Source organism: Tachypleus tridentatus, chromosome 3 (genome assembly GCF_004210375.1).
Source record: "Tachypleus tridentatus isolate NWPU-2018 chromosome 3, ASM421037v1, whole genome shotgun sequence".
Lineage (NCBI taxonomy): Eukaryota > Metazoa > Arthropoda > Merostomata > Xiphosura > Limulidae > Tachypleus > Tachypleus tridentatus.
In genome coordinates, this window is record NC_134827.1 from 38,607,079 (window position 1) to 38,630,218 (window position 23,140).

General features: G+C 33.6%; 1 pseudogene across 1 annotated transcript in view; it reads right to left on the bottom strand.

Moving 5' to 3' along the window:
* Nucleotides 1–19,486, bottom strand: part of LOC143246714 (cell adhesion molecule Dscam1-like) — a 116,627-nt pseudogene extending 97,141 nt beyond the window's left edge. The window contains exons 1-2 of the transcript XR_013026105.1: nucleotides 19,333–19,486; nucleotides 10,208–10,523 (exon numbers count right to left, since the gene is read on the bottom strand). The product of XR_013026105.1 is annotated as a cell adhesion molecule Dscam1-like (transcript). The remainder of the gene's footprint in view (nucleotides 1–10,207; nucleotides 10,524–19,332) is intronic.
* Nucleotides 19,487–23,140: the final 3,654 nt, after the last annotated feature.

Below are 23,140 nucleotides of genomic sequence, written 5' to 3' on the forward strand. Positions count from 1 at the left end.
TAGAGGTTATTTCGACGTGAATTTTTAGACATGAAACTCTAACCATCCTGATTAAACAGTCGAAGTTATTTTGATGTGAATTTTTAGACATGGAACTCTGACTATCCTGATTAAACAGTCGAAGTTATTTTGATGTGAATTTTTAGACATGGAACTCTGACTATCCTGACTAAACAGTCGAAGTTATTTTGATGTGAATTTTTAGACATGGAACTCTAACCATCCTGATTAAACAGTCGAAGTTATTTTGATGTGAATTTATAGACATGGAACTCTAACCATCCTGATTAAACAGTCGAAGTTATTTTGATGTGAATTTATAGACATGGAACTCTAGCCATCCTGATTAAACAGTAGAGGTTATTTCGACGTGAATTTTTAGACATGAAACTCTAACCATCCTGATTAAACAGTCGAAGTTATTTTGATGTGAATTTTTAGACATGGAACTCTAGCCATCCTGATTAAACAGTCGAAGTTATCTTGATGTGAATTTTTAGACATGGAACCCTAGCCATCCTGATTAAACAGTCGAAGTTATTTTGATGTGAATTTTTAGACATGGAACTCTAGCCATCCTGATTAAACAGTAGAGGTTATTTCGACTTGAATTTTTAGACATAGAACTCTAGCCATCCTGATTAAACAGTAGAGGTTATTTCGACGTGAAATTTTAGACATGAAACTCTAACCATCCTGATTAAACAGTCGAAGTTATTTTGATGTGAATTTATAGACATGGAACTCTAGCCATCCTGATTAAACAGTAGAGGTTATTTCGACGTGAATTTTTAGACATGAAACTCTAGCCATCCTGATTAAACAGTCGAAGTTATTTTGATGTGAATTTTAGACATGGAACTCTAGCCATCCTGATTAAACAGTCGAAGTTATTTTGATGTGAATTTTTAGACATGGAACCCTAGCCATCCTGATTAAACAGTCGAAGTTATTTTGATGTGAATTAATAGACATGGAACTCTAGCCATCCTGGTTAAACAGTAGAGGTTATTTCGACGTGAATTTTTAGACATGAAACTCTAACCATCCTGATTAAACAGTCGAAGTTATTTTGATGTGAATTTTTAGACATGGAACTCTAGCCATCCTGATTAAACAGTCGAAGTTATTTTGATGTGAATTTTTAGACATGGAACTCTGACTATCCTGATTAAACAGTCGAAGTTATTTTGATGTGAATTTTTAGACATGGAACTCTAGCCATCCTGATTAAACAGTCGAAGTTATTTTGATGTGAATTTTTAGACATGGAACTCTGACTATCCTGATTAAACAGTCGAAGTTATTTTGATGTGAATTTTTAGACATGGAACTCTAGCCATCCTGATTAAACAGTCGAAGTTATTTTGATGTAAATTTTATACATGGAACTCTAGCCATCCTGATTAAACAGTAGAGGTTATTTCGATGTGAATTTTAGACATGGAACTCTAACCATCCTGATTAAACAGTCGAAGTTATTTTGATGTGAATTTTTAGACATGGAACTCTAGCCATCCTGATTAAACAGTAGAGGTTATTTCGAAGTGAATTTTTAGACATGAAACTCTAACCATCCTGATTAAACAGTCGAAGTTATTTTGATGTGAATTTTTAGACATGGAACTCTAGCCATCCTGATTAAACAGTAGAGGTTATTTCGACGTGAATTTTTAGACATAGAACTTTAGCCATCCTAATTAAACAGCAGATGTTATTTCGACCTGAATTTTTAAACATGGAACTCTAGCCATCCTGATTAAACAGTAGAGGTTATTTCGTGGCGTTTTCCAGATATGGAGCTTTAACTATTATGGTTAGACAGTTTATGTCATGTTTATTGGGCCTGTTACTGAGCTCGTGCTGGATTGATATACAACCATTCTTTTTAATATTCAATTCGATGATGTGATAAGAAAACAAAAATAATAGGAATAATATAGACTCAATTGTGAAATATCACATAGGCCTTTCACAACACAGGGAGTACTGTAAAACATCATTTTGCACATGAAATAAATTACGTTACATTCGATTTATTTAACGTTTGAACTGTTCTATCTTCGTTCACGTTAACGTTTTGCTCTAAAGATTTTTGTTTTCTTAATATTTGTTGTTAATTTATGCCAATGTAAAAGAAACATTGACAGAAGTTTCAACGTCTTTATTTAACACCAGGGGCTTTGAGATTATTTGTAAAACTGACATTCCATCTTATCTTCTACGGGGTCGCTTATTTGTTCGTATGTGAATTGCCATCCTCAATTTTAAGATGACAGACGAGAGGTAGGACAATGAATCAATGGCATACACTGCCAATTCATTAACTACTATTCTCTGACCGGATAGTTGGGATTCACCGTGACTCTTATAATACATTCAGGACCCCAAACTGTAGGGTTAGAGTTGTACATTCTCATATCTTGTAACTTACACCTTTAGTTTAGAGTTGTACTTTCTCATATCTTGTAACTTACACCTTTACTTTAGAGCTGTATTTTCTCATATCTTGTAACTTACACCTTTACTTTAGAGCTGTACTTTCTCATATCTTGTAACTTACACCTTCACTTTAGAGCTGTACTTTCTCATATCTTGTAACTTACGCCTTCACTTTAGAGCTGTACTTTCTCATATCTTGTAACTTACACCTTTACTTTAGAGCTGTACTTTCTCATATCTTGTAACTTACACCTTTACTTTAGAGCTGTATTTTCTCATATCTTGTAACTTACACCTTTACTTTAGAGCTGTACTTTCTCATATCTTGTAACTTACACCTTTACTTTAGAGCTGTACTTTCTCATATCTTGTAACTTACACCTTCACTTTAGAGCTGTACTTTCTCATATCTTGTAACTTACACCTTTACTTTAGAGCTGTACTTTCTCATATCTTGTAACTTACACCTTTACTTTAGAGCTGTACTTTCTCATATCTTGTAACTTACTCCTTTACTTTAGAGTTGTACTTTCTCATATCTTGTAACTTACGCCTTCACTTTAGAGCTGTACTTTCTCATATCTTGTAACTTACACCTTTACTTTAGAGCTGTATTTTCTCATATCTTGTAACTTACACCTTTACTTTAGAGCTGTACTTTCTCATATCTTGTAACTTACACCTTTACTTTAGAGGTGTACTTTCTCATATCTTGTAACTTACACCTTTACTTTAGAGCTGTATTTTCTCATATCTTGTAACTTACACCTTTACTTTAGAGCTGTACTTTCTCATATCTTGTAACTTACACCTTTACTTTAGAGTTGTACTTTCTCATATCTTGTAACTTACACCTTTACTTTAGAGCTGTATTTTCTCATATCCTGTTAGTTACACCTTTACTTTAGAGCTGTACTTTCTCATATCTTGTAACTTACACCTTTACTTTAAGAGTTGTACTGTCTCATATCTTGTAACTTACAACTTTACTTTAGAGCTGTATTTCCTCATATCTTGTAACTTACACCTTTACTTTAGAGCTGTATTTCCTCATATCTTGTAACTTACTCCTTTACTTTAGAGCTATATATTCTCATATCTTGTAACTTACTCCTTTACTTTAGAGCTATATATTCTCATATCTTGTTAATTACACATTTTCATTTTTCCTACATTCAAACTTTTACATGTCGATATTTTAAAACAGAACTAAATTAAAAAGTAGTTTTAGAACGAACTGTAAACAAGACAGCGTTAGAGCAAGACTGACGTGATTCTGACAATGAAGTTCATGTATGGTACTCGTAACCGACCAGCGTGATCTTCGCATATGGAGTACAAATAGGTCCGTTTTGTGTAATTTATCATAATAAACTGAAATGAAACATACAATGATAGGAAGACGTGATGTAACAATAAAGACACACCCAGAATGAGACACTTATACACCCCCTATCTTATTGTTCCAGACCCTTATTAAAGAAAGGCACAATATACTAATGAACATTCTTTTTTCTTCGTTCGTTTACAATCCAATTTTCTTAAGCACCATCAGACGATATGTAAGACTGCTCGGCATCCCATAGAGACCGACTTCGTAATCGAACGGAAGTATTTAAAAGTAATTGCCCACAGAGATCGCTGTTGTAGTTATTGGCGATTAATTTCATTCGTGAAATATCGAACTCAAATTTGATGAAAAATAATTCGAGCTAATTATCGTAACATGCGTAAGCGATAAGTTTGTTCTTTCATAATGCTTAAAACCGGATTTCAATACACCGCGTAGGCACAGCACAGATAACCCATTGTGTAGCTTTGCGCTTAACGATAAATAGTGCACACTGCATGACACTGATTTGAAACAGCTGTTGGCGAAATATTTTATCACATGATATTTTAAGCATTTTACGCGAGCGACTTTTCGGGGGTTGGGGTGGGTGACGAGGGAGGCAATAGACAGCTATGGTAATATGGTAATAGCCCTGGACGCGATACCTCACCAGTATACCTTATCGAACACAGAATTTCCTATTATGTTTTTATTGATTCCGCTTTAACATCATCAGAAACCGCTTCCTCTTTTTAGCTCTCGTGTGATCTCAGGAGCTGCTTCTCATATTATACTTTCCTGGAATTTATTCGACTTTGACGTATATGTTTATTTTTTATTATAGCTGAAAATGTTACAAATATAGCAGAATTCTTTTATAATCGTATCTGTCACGTGCTCCATAAATATGTGACTTTTTGTAGTGTACGATAAAATTTATAATGAGTGAAACGTAAAACTGATGGCCAGCGTCTATGTTGCTAAGACTTTCTAGGTAGATAAACTCTTAAAAACAAAAGAATCAGTCAATGATTCGGAGTTCTCACAAAATAAATTAGAAACATAAAACTACAGTACTTTTCCGTAACAGTTCCCCGGTGGGCCACTCATAATGCTTAAATTCGGCGCTCGATCCCCACGGCGAATAAAACGCAGAGAGTCCATAAACGTAATTAAATAAACAGACAGGTTAACCCCAACTATTATCCCCAGTAGCTAAAATTCAGGGTTGGATTCCTGCGCTGGACACAGAAAATAGTTTTTGCTGAAAGAGAAACATAACTTCCAACTATGCACTCACTGTGGACTGAGAGAGCCGCTCAGTGTGGATCCAACTATGCACTCACTGTGGACTGAGAGAGAGCCGCTCAGTGTGGATCCAACTATGCACTCACTGTGGACTGAGAGAGCCGCTCAGTGTGGATCCAACTATGCACTCACTATGGACCTGAGAGAGAGCCGCTCAGTGTGGAAAGTGCACTATTCGATGTCAAGTACTCTATACTATAAGTGAATTATCTTAGTACTACATTTAAATCGTGGTTTTACCGCACATAAAGAAACTATCAACATATTATTACGAATATAAGATACGAGTCGTGCTAACAACCCATCGCTTCCTTAAAATCTTTTTACTAACCTAGAAAATATATCGTGACTATTTGTGTTAACATATATTTAGGATCGAAAAAATCAAAATCACTAATACCTACTTACATATTAACTTAACAAAATCATTAGTATAGAAACACTAGTACTTACTTACATATTAACTTAACAAAATCATTAGTATAGAAACACTAATACCTACTTACATATTAACTTAACAAAATCATTAGTATAGAAACACTAGTACCTACTTACATATTAACTTGACAAAATCATTAGTATAGAAACACTAGTACCTACTTACATATTAACTTAACAAAATCATTAGTGAAGAAACACTAGTACCTACTTACATATTAACTTAACAAAATCATTAGTATAGAAACACTAGTACCTACTGACATATTAACTTAACAAAATCATTAGTATAGAAATACTAGTACCCACTTACATATTAACTTAACAAAATCATTAGTCTAGAAACACTAGTACCTACTTACATATTAACTTAACAAAATCATTAGTGTAGAAACACTAGTACCTACTTACATATTAACTTAACAAATTCATTAGTGAAGAAACGCTAGTACCTACTTACATATTAACTTAACAAAATCATTAGTGTAGAATCACTAGTACCTACTTACATATTAACTTAACAAAATCATTAGTATAGAAACACTAGTACCTACTTACATATTAACTTAACAAAATCATTAGTGTAGAAACACTAGTACCTACTTACATATTAACTTAACAAAATCATTAGTGTAGAATCACTAGTACCTACTTACATATTAACTTAACAAAATTATTAGTATAGAAACACTAGTACCTACTTACATATTAACTTAACAAATTCATTAGTGTAGAAACGCTAGTACCTACTTACATATTAATTTAACAAAATCATTAGTGTAGAAACACTAGTACCGACTTACATAATAACAAAATCATTAGTGTAGAATCACTAGTACCTACTTACATATTAACTTAACAAAATCATTAGTATAGAAACACTAGTACCTACTTACATATTAACTTAACAAAATCATTAGTGTAGAATCACTAGTACCTACTTACATATTAACTTAACAAAATCATTAGTATAGAAACACTAGTACCTACTTACATATTAACTTAACAAAATCATTAGTGTAGAATCACTAGTACCTACTTACATATTAACTTAACAAAATCATTAGTATAGAAACACTAGTACCTACTTACATATTAACTTAACAAAATCATTAGTGTAGAAACACTAGTACCGACTTACATATTAACAAAATCATTAGTGTAGAAACACTAGTACCTACTTACATATTAACTTAACAAAATCATTAGTATAGAAACACTAGTACCTACTCACATATTATCTTAACAAAATCATTAGTGTAGAGGCACTAGTACCTACTCACATATAAACTTAACAAAATCATTAGTGTAGAAACACTAGTACCTACTTACATATTAACTTAACAAAATCATTAGTATAGAAATACTAGTACCTACTTACATATTAACTTAACAAATTCATTAGTGTAGAAACGCTAGTACCTACTTACATATTAACTTAACAAAATCATTAGTGTAGAAACACTAGTACCGACTTACATATTAACTTAACAAAATCATTAGTGTAGAAACACTAGTACCTACTTACATATTAACTTAACAAAATCATTAGTGTAGAAACACTAGTACCTACTTACATATTAACTTAACAAAATCATTAGTGTAGAAACGCTAGTACCTACTTACATATTAACTTAACAAAATCATTAGTGTAGAAACACTAGTACCGACTTACATATTAACTTAACAAAATCATTAGTATAGAAACATTGGTACCTACTTACATATTAACTTAACAAAATCATTAGTGAAGAAACACTAGTACCGACATACATATTAACTTAACAAAATCATTAGTATAGAAACATTGGTACCTACTTACATATTAACTTAACAAAATCATTAGTGTAGAAACGCTAGTACCTACTTACATAATAACAAAATCATTAGTGTAGAAACACTAGTACCTACTTACATATTAACTTAACAAAATCATTAGTATAGAAACACTAGTACCTACTTACATATGAACTTAACAAAATCATTAGTGTAGAAACACTAGTACCTACTTACATATTAACTTAACAAACTCATTAGTGTAGAAACACTAGTACCTACTTACATAATAACTTAACAAAATCATTAGTGTAGAAAAACTAGTACCTACTTACATAATAACTTAACTAAATCATTAGTGTAGAAAAACTAGTACCTACTTACATATGAACTTAACAAAATCTCTGGTGTAGATACACTTATTAAGATTAATTTAATCCCAATAGATACTTTGAGAGAATGTTTTAAGAATGGTTTTATCTTACAGCTGAAGTGATAAACTTATTAGATATAAATTATTCAGAAATAACACAAATTTACCAATGTTTCAAATAAGAAACAGTTTCTTGTGCCCTTTTGTGCTTATATTTTCTGTGGAATTACTTTTACAAAGTGACAACTTTACCCAAAGAAGAACAAGATAATTATGCATATCTGTTCCAGTTGTATTTGTATCGACATATTAGAAACTTCCCTCCTTCTGTGAATTGTACTTTTAAATTAGTTACCATGAAATATTCACCGTCATGTGAAATGAGTGTTTGAATTACGAGGTTCGGATTTTATATACGACATTCAGAGAGTGCCATATTTCGACAATAATGACATAGAATCGTTATTGGTTCTTCCGTCCTCTTCACAAGTACCTATTTTATCATTGTAAAATATGGGATGTGGTAGAGATCAGGCACAATCAGAGTCATTAATGTAAATAACAGAATGACGTGCCAAGGAACGACATCCGGGTATATATATGGATTTCCGGACAAGCCAACTTTTCTTTACTCAGTCGAAAAGTTAAAAGTAAGTTGTCGCATTAAAGTAATATATCTTAATTCTGAAATGCAACTTTTAAACATTTATAAATACAACGCAAAATGCATATTTTTTCTTTATGTTCATTGGCCAGCAGTGTACATATATATATATATATTTCTTTTTCCACATTATTATTTATCGGAAAAAAATAAGAAAAATAAAAGAAAATAAAAAATAAAACACAAAGAAATCAAAACGAAATAAAACTAGTTTTAAACGTTTACCGCATGGTGGCCAGCTTGATTTATGTTTCTTAAATATATATTTATAATATAGAGGTACTTAGGACTATGTTGTACGTAGTATCTGTGACGATCACACAATAAATCATTTTTATTAAGATAATTTAGTGTATTATACAAGAGTCTATCAGATACTGTCTCTATGTCTGTATACATGTGGATGAAATACTGCGGGGTACTTTATAGGTTGAAGTTAGGATTGAATTTTGTATTACTTGTAGTTTCTGTATGTTTATCCAGGCAGGAGATGCGAATTCTATTATAGATCATTCACATGTGTGTATATTCTATTATAGATCATTCACATGTGTGTACAAGTTACTTAATCTTCGGCCCGGCATGGCCAAGCGTGTTATACCGTGCGACTCGTAATCTGAGGGTCGCGGGTTCGCATCCCCGTCGCGCCAAACATGCTCGCCCTTTCAGCCGTGAAGGCGTTATAATGTTACGGTCAATCCCACTATTCGTTGGTAAAAGTAGCCCGTGAGTTGGCGGTGGGTGGTGATGACTAGCTGCCTTCCTCTAATCTTACACTGCTAAATTAGGGACGGCTAGCGCAGATATCCCTCGAGTAGCTTTGTGCGAAAAACAACAAACAAATTTAATCTTTGTTAGGGGGCTAAGATTGATTTAGTTTGTTTTGAATTTCGCGCCAAGCAACTCAAGGCTATCTGCGCTAGCCGTCCCTAATTTAGCAGTGTAAGACTAGAGGAAGGCAGCTAGTCATCACAACCCACCGCTATTTCTTGGGTTACTCTTTTACCAAGGAATAGTGGGATTGACTGTTACATTATAACGCCCTCACGATTGAAAGGGCAAGCATGTTTGGTTGTGATGGGGATTCGAACCCGCGAACCTCGGATTACGAGTTGAATGTCTTAATCACCTCGCCCTGCCAGGCCTATATAATACTGACGAATCGTTGTTAGACGTAGGAAGAGATTTTCAAAACAGTTAATTAGCAACGTGTGGTTAAACATTTAGTACCTTTTGATTATAGATCAAACATGTCACGTTTTTCAGATAAAAGTCGTGTTTTCAGTGAACCACTGTTCCACTTAGCGGCACTTAGTAATTAAGCTGGCTGTCTATCAGTCACTTAATGTACAGCTTCCGCTTGGACAAGTAGGTTTTATGACGCCAACTTACTGGCTATCGGCGACTTGATGAATTGTTAGAGCTTAACTCGTGCTATCCGCACATGTTCGTAAATGAATCATTGTAAACATTGTGAGTGACAAGTCTCTACCCTGCAGTATCGTCATTGGCGAAATTTTGTGGCGTGAGAGTCCATGGACTCGATGGAATTTAAATGTTGATTCACCCGATATAGAAATTTGTTTATTATGTAGATTTCTCAAATAACAAAACAGGAAAAATAATTAAATAATAAAAATACTCGGACTAAAGAAAGAATGTTCACGAACAGTAGTCGTAACGTTAAACTCTAAAGAGAAACAAGGAGTTATTAGGTCACACACAGACACACATATGTATATGTATATATAAATATTCAAATTAATCACTTTCTTTGATCGCCACCTAGTAGCTGGTTCTCTCATTAAATAAAATCCCAGTTCAAAGAAAATAAATGATTCGAGTGGCGGCGAACAAAAGCCACAAATCTCACCTGCTCTAACGTGAACGTCTCGACTTGTCATTTTCCCCACAGCGTTAGACACGACGCATCTGTAAACACTGGCGTGGACGTCTTGGCGATATTCTTCCGCTGAAAAGGACGTAAAGATAAGTGAGCCATCAGGCCTTAGTACCCTTAGTCCCCGGGATGTTAGTCACGTGCGTTCCATCATGTGTTTCCCAGGAAGTGATGATGGGTAAGGGTTCTCCCGCAGCAGAACAAGGAACGACAGTACCGTTTGAGTTGTAGAAGTCCACCCGGTAAGGCGGTTCCACTACGAACCTCAGTGCCGGCTGGTGCATGTTTCCTGTATGGCAAATACAACATATTAATGAAGTTTTGCTTTAATGGGTTTTAAGAAAATGAGTTTTATTTTTATAATGATTAAGATGACTTAAAATTATTAACTGAAATATATCGGTGTGCTTTTTATTTCACTTCAAACTTAATAATAAATTATACGGGTCTGGCTGGTATACTCGTACCCTGGATGAAAATTATGTAACTTCATGATAAATAAAAGCCCCCCCCCCGCAGTGGCTCATCGGTATGTCTGCAGACTTACAACGCTAAAAACCGGGTTTCAATACCCGTGGTGGGCAGAGCACAGTTAGCCCCTTGTGTAGCTTTGTGCTTAATTCAAAACAACAACAACATGATAAATGAAAGGTTGATTTAAGGACATGAAAAGTTGGTTTCTTAAAATATAATTAAAGAAATCAAAATAGAAACAACAACATACAAAATGTGAAACCGTAAGTTTGCAGGTGTCTTCTCATAGACCCGAGAAACCTTCATGACACATTTGGTGAAGATCCATCAACAGGGGTGAAGTAGTGGTAAAAATCAAATCCTCAAAATGCAAAATTGAAAATTTGTTTGTTTTTCTCAATGGACATAATGGACCTCTATACCGATGTTGGTAAAGATCCATTTACACCCCGCGAAGTATTTGCATGGACATACAACAGACAGTACTATTATATTTATTTACATAGGTGGCGCCAGTGCATTAGACCCGCGTGTGACATGTTCATGACGTCATATTTGAAGCTTGAGATTGGAGGAAAATAAAATTTTCAGTAACGGGAAACGGAAGCAAAACGGGAAAATCGTGACCCCTATTGCAAATCTACATGCACACAGAATAAACATTTCTCGAAGCTGGGGATTGAATGTCTCGTAATAAAAAATTTTTCCGGTATCATATAAGCAAGAGTTCCATTGTAGTATGATTTACATTTATTGCAATACTAAAAAAAGCAAAATAATTATGATGTATTCAGTTGCGTCCAAACAAAAAAAATATTGGTTAAAGCGCTCGACTAGCAACCTGAAGGTCGCGGGTTTGAATCTCCATCACCATACACGTTCGTCCCTTTAGGCATGAGGGCGTTATAAATGGTGGTCAATTCCATTATTCATTACTAACAGAGTAGTCAAGAGTTGAAGGTGGGTGGTATTAGCTCATTGCCTTCCCTTGTCTATCATTGCTAAATTAGGGCTGCTGACACAGATGTTCCTCGAACAGCTTTGCGCGAAATTCAAACCAAACCAAACAAAAACAAAACCAGCAAAAATAGCTCACTAGGCTACATTTTTATTTAACTTTGAGCATCATGGTGGGTAAAACAAAATAAACGGCTTAGCTAACTAGTGAATGAATATTTGCTGTAAATTTTTATAGATGCTATAAGTGTAGCCGTCAGTCTGGCCACCACCTTTGAATTAATTACTTTAAGTCCCACTCTGAATTCTTTTTAGCCACTTTTTTTATCAAATACACACCAACAAACCACAGCAAGAAAGAAAGAGACACTCGACAGTAACCATCATTAGCTTTAGGATAGAAACCCTATTATTCGGAACATAACTATACTTTACAGAATCAACCAGACTCATTAAGATATACGGTAGTAAATTTTACTCTCTAAATCAGTGTTAATAGCTTCCTTTATAGTAACGCCATGGAATTTAGATTAACAGTTTATTGTCATCACCCATAAACAATCGGTAAAGCCGTATGAAGCATCATAATTGATGTTCACTGCTTAAATTAATATTAGGTGACGCTAAACGCTCTTTAATTAGGATAATTTCATAAAATTTAGTAAATTTATGCTGAAAAGATGACAATGAATAAAAAATAATAACCTTCCTTCCGTGTGATTATTTTGAAAACCCGAGCTAGAAACTGATAATTTAATTTGTTTGGCCTAACGTATACTCACGAAACTGCATTTGCTTTCAATTTATAATTTTGCAGCTGTTTTACATTAGCCGTCTTTAATGTGAATGGTAAAAACTAAAAACAATCCACTTTTACTGTTAGGTGAAGCTGTAGTAAAGATGTTAGACCGATAGCTCACGCAACGTTTTATGTAGGCGTGCGTAAAATCTGTTGTTAATTTTGAACGGTTTTAATGAATATATTTGTACATGTGGCTTATATTTACACCAAATGAGACTATTAACTGTAGGTTCAAAATACCTATTAGTGTACTATATTTGAAAATAATCTACAGAAATATATTTTTTAACAAAAATTATTATTTTGGTATGACGACAAAAAAGGAAGAAATTTGTGACGTCACATCTTAAGTATTTCTTTCTGTATTACCTTGAAACTTGGTGTTTGAGGTAAGAGTGTAGGAGAGCACGTTGGTTGAAAATATGTTTGGATTAACACAGTGTGAGTTACAGAAATCTCTGATCTGTTAATAACATACCTGTGTCCTGTAGGGAGTTCTGGCTGCACGACACACCAGGTGTCTTGATGTCAATACAAAGTGGAAACTTCCCTGAATGTCTCAGTGTTATCTTGGGGAAGAATGACCACTTGACTTTCTACCATCACTGAGAATGGTCTAAATATGGTGAAGGTTGTGAATGGTGTAACAATATAGTTCGTTACAATGTGTATAAAATATGTAGCAGCTGTCATGATCAACAGTCACAGTAACTATATGTTGTGACCTTGGTGTAACAATATAGTTAGTTACAATGTGTATAAAATATGTAGCAGCTGTCATGATCAACAGTCACAGTAACTATATGTTGTGACCTTGTGGTCCAAGACGTGGAGCAACTGTAAGTTTGGTTCATAATGAACAGTCACAGTAACTATATGTTGTGACCTTGTGGTCCAAAACGTGGAGCAGCTGTAAGTTTGGTTTATTATGAATAGTCACAGTAACTATATGTTGTGACCTTGTGGTCCAAGACGTGGAGCAACTGTAAGTTTGGTTCATAATTAACAGTCACAGTAACTATATGTTGTGACCTTGTGGTCCAAAACGTGGAGCAGCTGTAAGTTTGGTTTATTATGAATAGTCACAGTAACTATATGTTGTGACCTTGTGGTCAAGGATATGGAGCAGCTAACGAAGCTATTGCTTTATGTATAAACTTTAAATCTGGTTGTGTGCTCTGGAATTTAGGTGACACCAGACATAACTATACAATAATATATGCTGGTTGAGCAGTTTATTGTGTGAAATATTAATCTCTTTAACATGTTTTATGTTAATGAATATTCAGACATAAATTTTGAAACGTAACTATGATTGTTTATCGAATATATTATTTTTAAAAGTATGTTACTTTTGTTTTAAATTACATATTTTAATCACTGGAAGAAAGTATTTAGAATGGTATATCATGTATTGTAGATTTGTTATTATGTGTAAGAACTGCATCTTTCAATATACATAATATTCGTTATTCTATATTATCCTCGAATATGAAACGTTTGTTTTTTTCCATTAATGAATGTGTCATCCAAAATTGTCCAAATTGTCCGAAATTCTTGATTATACAATGAACTAATTTTACCTCTAACTGGAATCACAAATCTACTGGAAAACCATAGTTTCTGTAATCAAACAAATTGTGCAATATAATTGGAAGAGATCCAGCTGACGTATAGTGACGTAGTCGGGTACATCTGTTAAACGTAAGCTGGTTCACTTTATCAACAAAAATATTATATATAATATTCAACCTCATAATATTATACCATAGTAATTTTCCATATATATAGTAGCGATGTTACAAATACACAGTCATTATGTTCAAAGGCAGACATCAGAATATTTTTAAGGTTATTGATGGTAATGTTTGTAGTTGACTTTTAAACATTTATAGAAACATATAGCAGGTGAACATCAGACTTCAGATAAGTAACTTTGTAACACAGTGACTATATACTAGTGATTAGTCTTCAATTAACATGTTCAACAGTAACTAACCAACATTATCTCTACAGTCCTACATCAACATGTTCAACAGTAACTAACCAACATTATCTCTACAGTCATACATCAACATGTTCAACAGTAACTAACCAACATTATCTCTACAGTTCTACATCAACATGTTCAACAGTAACTGACCAACATTATCTCTACAGTCCTACATCAACATGTTCAACAGTAACTAACAACATTATTTCTGCAGTTCTACATTAACATGCTCAACAGTAACTAACCAACATTATCTCTACAGTTCTAGATCAACATGTTCAACAGTAACTAACAACATTATCTCTACAGTTCTACATTAACATGCTCAACAGTAACTAACCAACATTATCTCTACAGTTCTACATCAACATGTTCAACAGTAACTGACCAACATTATCTCTACAGTCCTACATCAACATGTTCAACAGTAACTAACAACATTATCTCTACATTTCTACATTAACATGCTCAACAGTAACTAACCAACATTATCTCTACAGTTCTACATTAACATGTTCAACAGTAACTAACCAACATTATCTCTACAGTTCTACATCAACATGTTCAACAGTAACTAACGAACATTATCTCTACAGTCCTACATCAACATGTTCAACAGTAACTAACGAACATTATCTCTACAGTCTTACATCAACATGTTCAACAGTAACTAACCAACATTATCTTTACAGTTCTACATCAACATGTTCAACAGTAACTAACCAACCAACATTATCTCTACAGTCATACATCAACATGTTCAACAGTAACTAACCAACATTATCTCTACAGTTCTACATCAACATGTTCAACAATAACTAACCAACATTATTTCTACAGTCATACATTAACATGCTCAACAGTAACTAACCAACATTATCTCTACAGTTCTACATGAACATGTTCAACAGTAACTAACCAACATTATCTCTACAGTTCTATATGAACATGTTCAACAGTAACTAACTAACATTATCTCTACAGTTCTACATGAACAAGTTCAACAGTATCTAACCAACATTATCTCTACAGTTCTACATTAACATGTTCAACAGTATCTAACCAACATTATCTCTACAGTTCTACATCAACATGTTCAACAGTAACTAACCAACATTATCTCTACAGTCCTACATCAACATGTTCAACAGTAACTAACCAACATTATCTCTACAGTTCTACATTAACATGTTCAACAGTATCTAACCAACATTATCTCTACAGTCCTACATCAACATGTTCAACAGTAACTGACCAACATTATCTCTACAGTCATACATTAACATGTTCAACAGTAACTGACCAACATTATCTCTACAGTTCTACATCAACATGTTCAACAGTAACTAACCAACATTATCTCTACAGTTCTACATCAACATGTTCAACAGTAACTAACCAACATTATCTCTACAGTCCTATATCAACATGTTAAACAGTAACTAATCAACATTATTTCTACAGTCATACATCAACATGTTCAACAGTAACTAACCAACATTATCTCTACAGTCATACATCAACATGTTCAACAGTAACTGCCCAACATTATCTCTACACTCCTACATCAACATGTTCAACAGTAACTAAGCAACATTATCTCTACAGTCCTACATCAACATGTTCAACAGTAACTAACTAACATTATCTCTACAGTTCTACATCAACATGTTCAACAGTAACTAACCAACATTATCTCTACAGTCATACATCAACATGTTCAACAGTAACTAACCAACATTATCTCTACAGTTCTACATCAACATGTTCAACAGTAACTAACCAACATTATCTCTACAGTCCTACATCAACATGTTCAACAGTAACTAACAACATTATCTCTACAGTTCTACATCAACATGTTCAACAGTAACTAACCAACATTATCTCTACAGTTCTACATTAACATGCTCAACAGTAACTAACCAACATTATCTCTACAGTCCTACATCAACATGTTCAACAGTAACTAACAACATTATCTCTACAGTTCTACATTAACATGCTCAACAGTAACTAACCAACATTATCTCTACAGTTCTACATCAACATGTTCAACAGCAACTGACCAACATTATCTCTGCAGTCCTACGTCACCGTGTTCAACAGTAACTAACCAACATTATCTCTACAGTTCTACATCAACATGTTCAACAGTAACTAACGAACATTATCTCTACAGTTCTAGATCAACATGTTCAACAGTAACTAACCAACATTATTTCTACAGTCCTACATCAACATGTTCAACAGTAACTAACCAACATTATTTCTACAGTCATACATTAACATGCTCAACAGTAACTAACCAACATTATCTCTACAGTTCTACATGAACATGTTCAACAATAACTAACCAACATTATCTCTACAGTTCTACATGAACATGTTCAGCAGTAACTAACCAACATTATCTCTACAGTCCTACATGAACAAGTTCAACAGTATCTAACCAACATTATCTCTACAGTCCTACATCAACATGTTCAACAGTAACTGACCAACATTATCTCTACAGTCATACATTAACATGTTCAACAGTAACTGACCAACATTATCTCTACAGTTCTACATCAACATGTTCAACAGTAACTAAGCAACATTATCTCTACAGTCCTACATCAACATGTTCAACAGTAACTAACTAACATTATCTCTACAGTTCTACATCAACATGTTCAACAGTAACTAACCAACATTATCTCTACAGTCATACATCAACATGTTCAACAGTAACTAACCAACATTATCTCTACAGTTCTACATCAACATGTTCAACAGTAACTAACCAACATTATCTCTACAGTCCTACATCAACATGTTCAACAGTAACTAACAACATTATCTCTACAGTTCTACATCAACATGTTCAACAGTAACTAACCAACATTATCTCTACAGTTCTACATTAACATGCTCAACAGTAACTAACCAACATTATCTCTACAGTTCTACATCAACATGTTCAACAGTAACTAACGAACATTATCTCTACAGTTCTAGATCAACATGTTCAACAGTAACTAACCAACATTATTTCTACAGTCCTACATCAACATGTTCAACAGTAACTAACCAACATTATCTCTACAGTCTTACATCAACATGTTCAACAGTAACTAACCAACATTATCTTTACAGTTCTACATCAACATGTTCAACAGTAACTAACGAACATTATCTCTACAGTTCTAGATCAACATGTTCAACAGTAACTAACCAACATTATTTCTACAGTCCTACATCAACATGTTCAACAGTAACTAACCAACATTATCTCTACAGTCTTACATCAACATGTTCAACAGTAACTAACCAACATTATCTCTACAGTTCTACATTAACATTTTCAACAGTAACTAACCAACATTATCTCTACAGTTCTACATGAACATGTTGAACAGTAACTAACATTATCTCTACAGTTCTACATGAACAAGTTCAACAGTATCTAACCAACATTATCTCTACAGTTCTACATTAACATGTTCAACAGTATCTAACCAACATTATCTCTACAGTTCTACATCAACATGTTCAACAGTAACTAACCAACATTATATCTACAGTCCTACATCAACATGTTCAACAGTAACTAACCAACATTATCTCTACAGTTCTACATTAACATGTTCAACAGTATCTAACCAACATTATCTCTACAGTCCTACATCAGCATGTTCAACAGTAACTGACCAACATTATTTCTACAGTCATACATCAACATGTTCAACAGTAACTAACCAACATTATCTCTACAGTCATACATCAACATGTTCAACAGTAACTGCCCAACATTATCTCTACAGTCCTACATCAACATGTTCAACAGTAACTAACCAACATTATCTCTACAGTTCTACATCAACATGTTCAACAGTAACTAACCAGCATTATCTCTACAGTCATAAATCAACATGTTCAACAGTAACTAACCAACATTATCTCTACAGTTTTACATCAACATGTTCAACAGTATCTAACCAACATTATCTCTACAGTTCTACATGAACAAGTTCAACAGTAACTAACCAACATTATATCTACATTCCTACATCAACATGTTCAACAGTAACTGACCAACATTATCTGTGCAGTCATATATCAACATGTTCAACAGTAACTAACCAACATTATTTCTACAGTCATACATTAACATGCTCAACAGTAACTAACCAACATTATCTCTACAGTTCTACATGAACATGTTCAACAGTAACTAACCAACATTATCTCTACAGTTCTATATGAACATGTTCAACAGTAACTAACTAACATTATCTCTACAGTCCTACATCAACATGCTCAATAGTAACTAACCAACATTATCTCTACAGTTCTACATGAACCTGTTCAACAGTATCTAACCAACATTATCTTTACAGTCATACATCAACATGTTCAACAGTAACTAACCAACATTATATCTAGAGTCCTACATCAACATGTTCAACAGTAACTAACAACATTATTTCTACAGTCCTACATCAACATGTTCAACAGTAACTAACCAACATTATATCTACAGTCCTACATCAACATGTTCAACAGTAACTAACAACATTATTTCTACAGTCCTACATCAACATGTTCAACAGTAACTAACAACATTATTTCTACAGTCCTACATCAACATGTTCAACAGTAACTAACAACATTATTTCTGCAGTTCTACATTAACATGCTCAACAGTAACTAACCAACATTATATCTACAGTCCTACATCAACATGTTCAACAGTAACTAACAACATTATTTCTACAGTCATACATCAACATGTTCAACAGTAACTAACAACATTATTTCTACAGTCCACGTTTGTTCATTGTAATAAAGAAAATTAAAATTTTATATTATCCCCGTGATATTTACATGAACTTGAAACACTTTGATGTAGCGCTCTCTATTCAGAATAAGTAGGATCTTCTATAGGAGCTTCAACAATCTGACAATTATGGACACAGCACGACATGAAGGACCCTCTTGGAGCTAGAAAATCCTTTTGAAGAGCAATTTCCTCCTCTTTAATCCGTACTAAAGTCAAACTAAGTAGAGCTCGCTCTATTAGAAAACCAGTTTCAAGGTTGTTTAGTGGGTTGAACAGAAGAAATGTTTAGTGGTAGTTTTGTCTTTCCTTTCTTTGATCTCAGACATTAATTCCTCGCCTCATATAGTGAAGTCAGAGCTTTAGAATTACTGAGATCTTAGAGGTCCAAACGTTATGTGAAAAACAAATACGAGCCTTTTCTAAAGATTACAGGTACCATTAGAGACCCGAGCAAAACGAATCAATAAGTTCTAGCTACAGTTGCACGTGCAACAGATGCCTTCAAAAACCTGTTATTGTTGAACTGTTGACCTATTGTTGTACTGTTGAGATGTTTACTGACACGAAAGATTATTTCATACGACCTTCAAATTTTTATCGATCACATAGAAGTTGGATTCTTATAATGATGGAATGCATTCTAACAAACCTAAATATGGCTATTTTTCAGCACAATTTTATGATAAATTCTGATTACGTTTATACATGTTATTTATAGTTCGTGAAAAGCAATCAATTAATCCCTGTCGTATACCTTAAATATGACGCCAAGTAATTTGTTTTTTTCATGTATAAATACGTCACGAACATTTTCATTCGTTTAAGTTACCGTTTATGGAAAGTCTGACGAAAGAAAAGAAATGAAGCAAATGTAGAACCCTAAGTACGGAAACTTCGCTTTACATATATCAGAAATCAAACCCCTTTCTGAGAATTGTAATGATACGTGAATAATAATAAAAATAACACAGAAATGTTACCATTGCTTCACAAGACTGATGTAGTAGTTTTATGGTAAAAGATAAAAGATTGAATTACAATTATATATACAAGTCAGGCATTTCTCTTAAGAGAAACTTTTCTTTCGAGGCCTTAACGTGTCATTCATTACATGTGCTCCAAGAGAGAACTGATAGATTTTGTGTCTCAAAGTTTGGTTTCCAAAGATATCAAGACAGACACTCTTATTATTCGTACAAAGTCCTGTTTTTTATTCTGCTTATCAAGAAAGATTGATGGCATTCTGAAATACTCATGACAATAAAGATTAAATAACAGATTTCCTTTGGCTTTATTATAACCTGGCCCTATGTTACAGGAAGATTAGCTCGCTCGTTCGTCAGTTCTCGTGAATTATAGTGAAAGTTAATTTTAAATTAGGTAATAGTGATAAATAATCAATGAACTAAACACATTTGTTTACTAATTTTTACCCTAAATATCTAGTTTGTAATTAATTTGAATAAACATTTCAATAATTCATTTATTTTTACATCCGTAAATTGTTTGATATTATATTTGAACATATCTGGTCGAATGCATTCTAAAAACATGTAGTTTTGTACACACGTTTCTATTATCTAATAAAAAATATGACATATTAACAACCATTTCAAAGAGGGAGCGCTTTTTTGTCTACCCATGCGTAATACCGAGACCAATAATGTGTTTGTTGTACTCCAGACAATCTGACAAGTCTTGTATTGCGAAACAGTCTCGTTAACATTGGATGTTACATTCACAGAGTGGCTGACATGTTATAACATATTCTACTTTACTTTCACTCATCTGGCTTTTAGAACTACTAAGCCAGGTAGCAGTGTTCGAACGAAGGAGTTGAAATGTGGCGTAACATTAGAAACTGAATACTCTGTCAGATATACATAAATGATGCAGTTCTAAGTACTTCATAGTACAAATTGTTTATGGAATAAGTTTTAATGGTTCCTTTTCTCTGAGGTACACAAGTTTTGAGAGAGAAGGGAAACCCGGAAATACACTTCTGGAACCAAAAGCCCCAAAAAAGCCCAGGAGAAAGACAAAAACATTCAGCTAAACAAAAGCAAGAAATTTACAACAAAAACAACTACATTTAACATGTGTTATATCTGTGTTTTTCTGACACTGCTGTTTCTATTTTATTTTTCATGTTGCATTGTAACACACTACATTGTAAGTTAGGGAAGTATAATATAAGATAATACACTTGTACATACACTCTATTACATTCACACGACATTGTATAATAGTGTATTATAATTTAATTTGTCTGAACTGGGGACAAAGGCTGCCTTGGAAGATAAACTGTTTTAACTACTCGCTCCACTACACAGTAGTGTGTTGTCTGTCAGTCAGTCAGTAAACACTAGAATGACGTAACGTAACGATATAATTTGTGCTATCTTGACGTGAGTGAAACGTGCGCATGTCTTGAATCACGAGAAGAATTATGCACTCTGTATGCTACAATACACAATGACATATGAAATTGAAAAGTAAGAAATGAAATTACTTGTCACTTTTAATTTTGGTTTTATTTACTCTTGACACAGGACAGTTTTGGGAATTCTACACAAGTAGATCTAGTATAGTACGCTACACCTCTATACACACTGTATTACATTCATACTGTTTTGTAATACGTTACATTGTAGGATAGCGTACTGTAATATAGTATGGTAAAGAAAATAAATAACTTTTGAAAATAGGAAGTAAACGTGCGGATGGCATTCATATTATCCCAACATAATATTACACAGAGCGTATGTTAAGAGACATAATATTACAGACACAGAGCTTATGTTAAGAGACATAATATTACAGACACAGAGCGTATGATAAGAGACATAATATTACAGACACAGAGCGTATGTTAAGAGACATAATATTACAGACACAAAGCGTATGATAAGAGACATAATATTACAGACACAGAGCGAATGTTAAGAGACATAATATTACAGACACAGAGGGTATGTTAAGAGACATAATATTACAGACACAGAGCGTATGTTAAGAGACATAATATTACAGACACGGAGCATATTTTAAGAGACATAATATTACAGACACAGAGCGTATGTTAAGAGACATAATATTACAGACACAGAGCGAATGTTAAGAGACATAATATTACAGACACAGAGCGTATGATAAAAGACATAATATTACAGACACAGAGCGTATGTTAAGAGACATAATATTACAGACACAGAGCGTATGTTAAGAGACATAATATTACAGACACAGAGCGTATGTTAAGAGACATAATTTTACAGACACAGAGCGTATGTTAAGAGACATAATATCACAGACACGGAGCATATTTTAAGAGACATAATATTACAGACACAGAGCGTATGCTAAGAGACATAATTTTACAGACACAGAGCGTATGTTAAGAGACATAATATTACAGACACGGAGCATATTTTAAGAGACATAATATTACAGACACAGAGCGTATGTTAAGAGACATAATATTACAGACACAGAGCGAATGTTAAGAGACATAATATTACAGACACAGAGCGTATGATAAAGACATAATATTACAGACACAGAGCGTATGTTAAGAGACATAATATTACAGACAAAGAGCGTATGTTAAGAGACATAATATTACAGACACAGAGCGTATGTTAAGAGACATAATTTTACAGACACAGAGCGTATGTTAAGAGACATAATATTACAGACACGGAGCATATTTTAAGAGACATAATATTACAGACACAGAGCGTATGTTAAGAGACATAATATTACAGACACAGAGCGAATGTTAAGAGACATAATATTACAGACACAGAGCGTATGATAAAAGACATAATATTACAGACACAGAGCGTATGT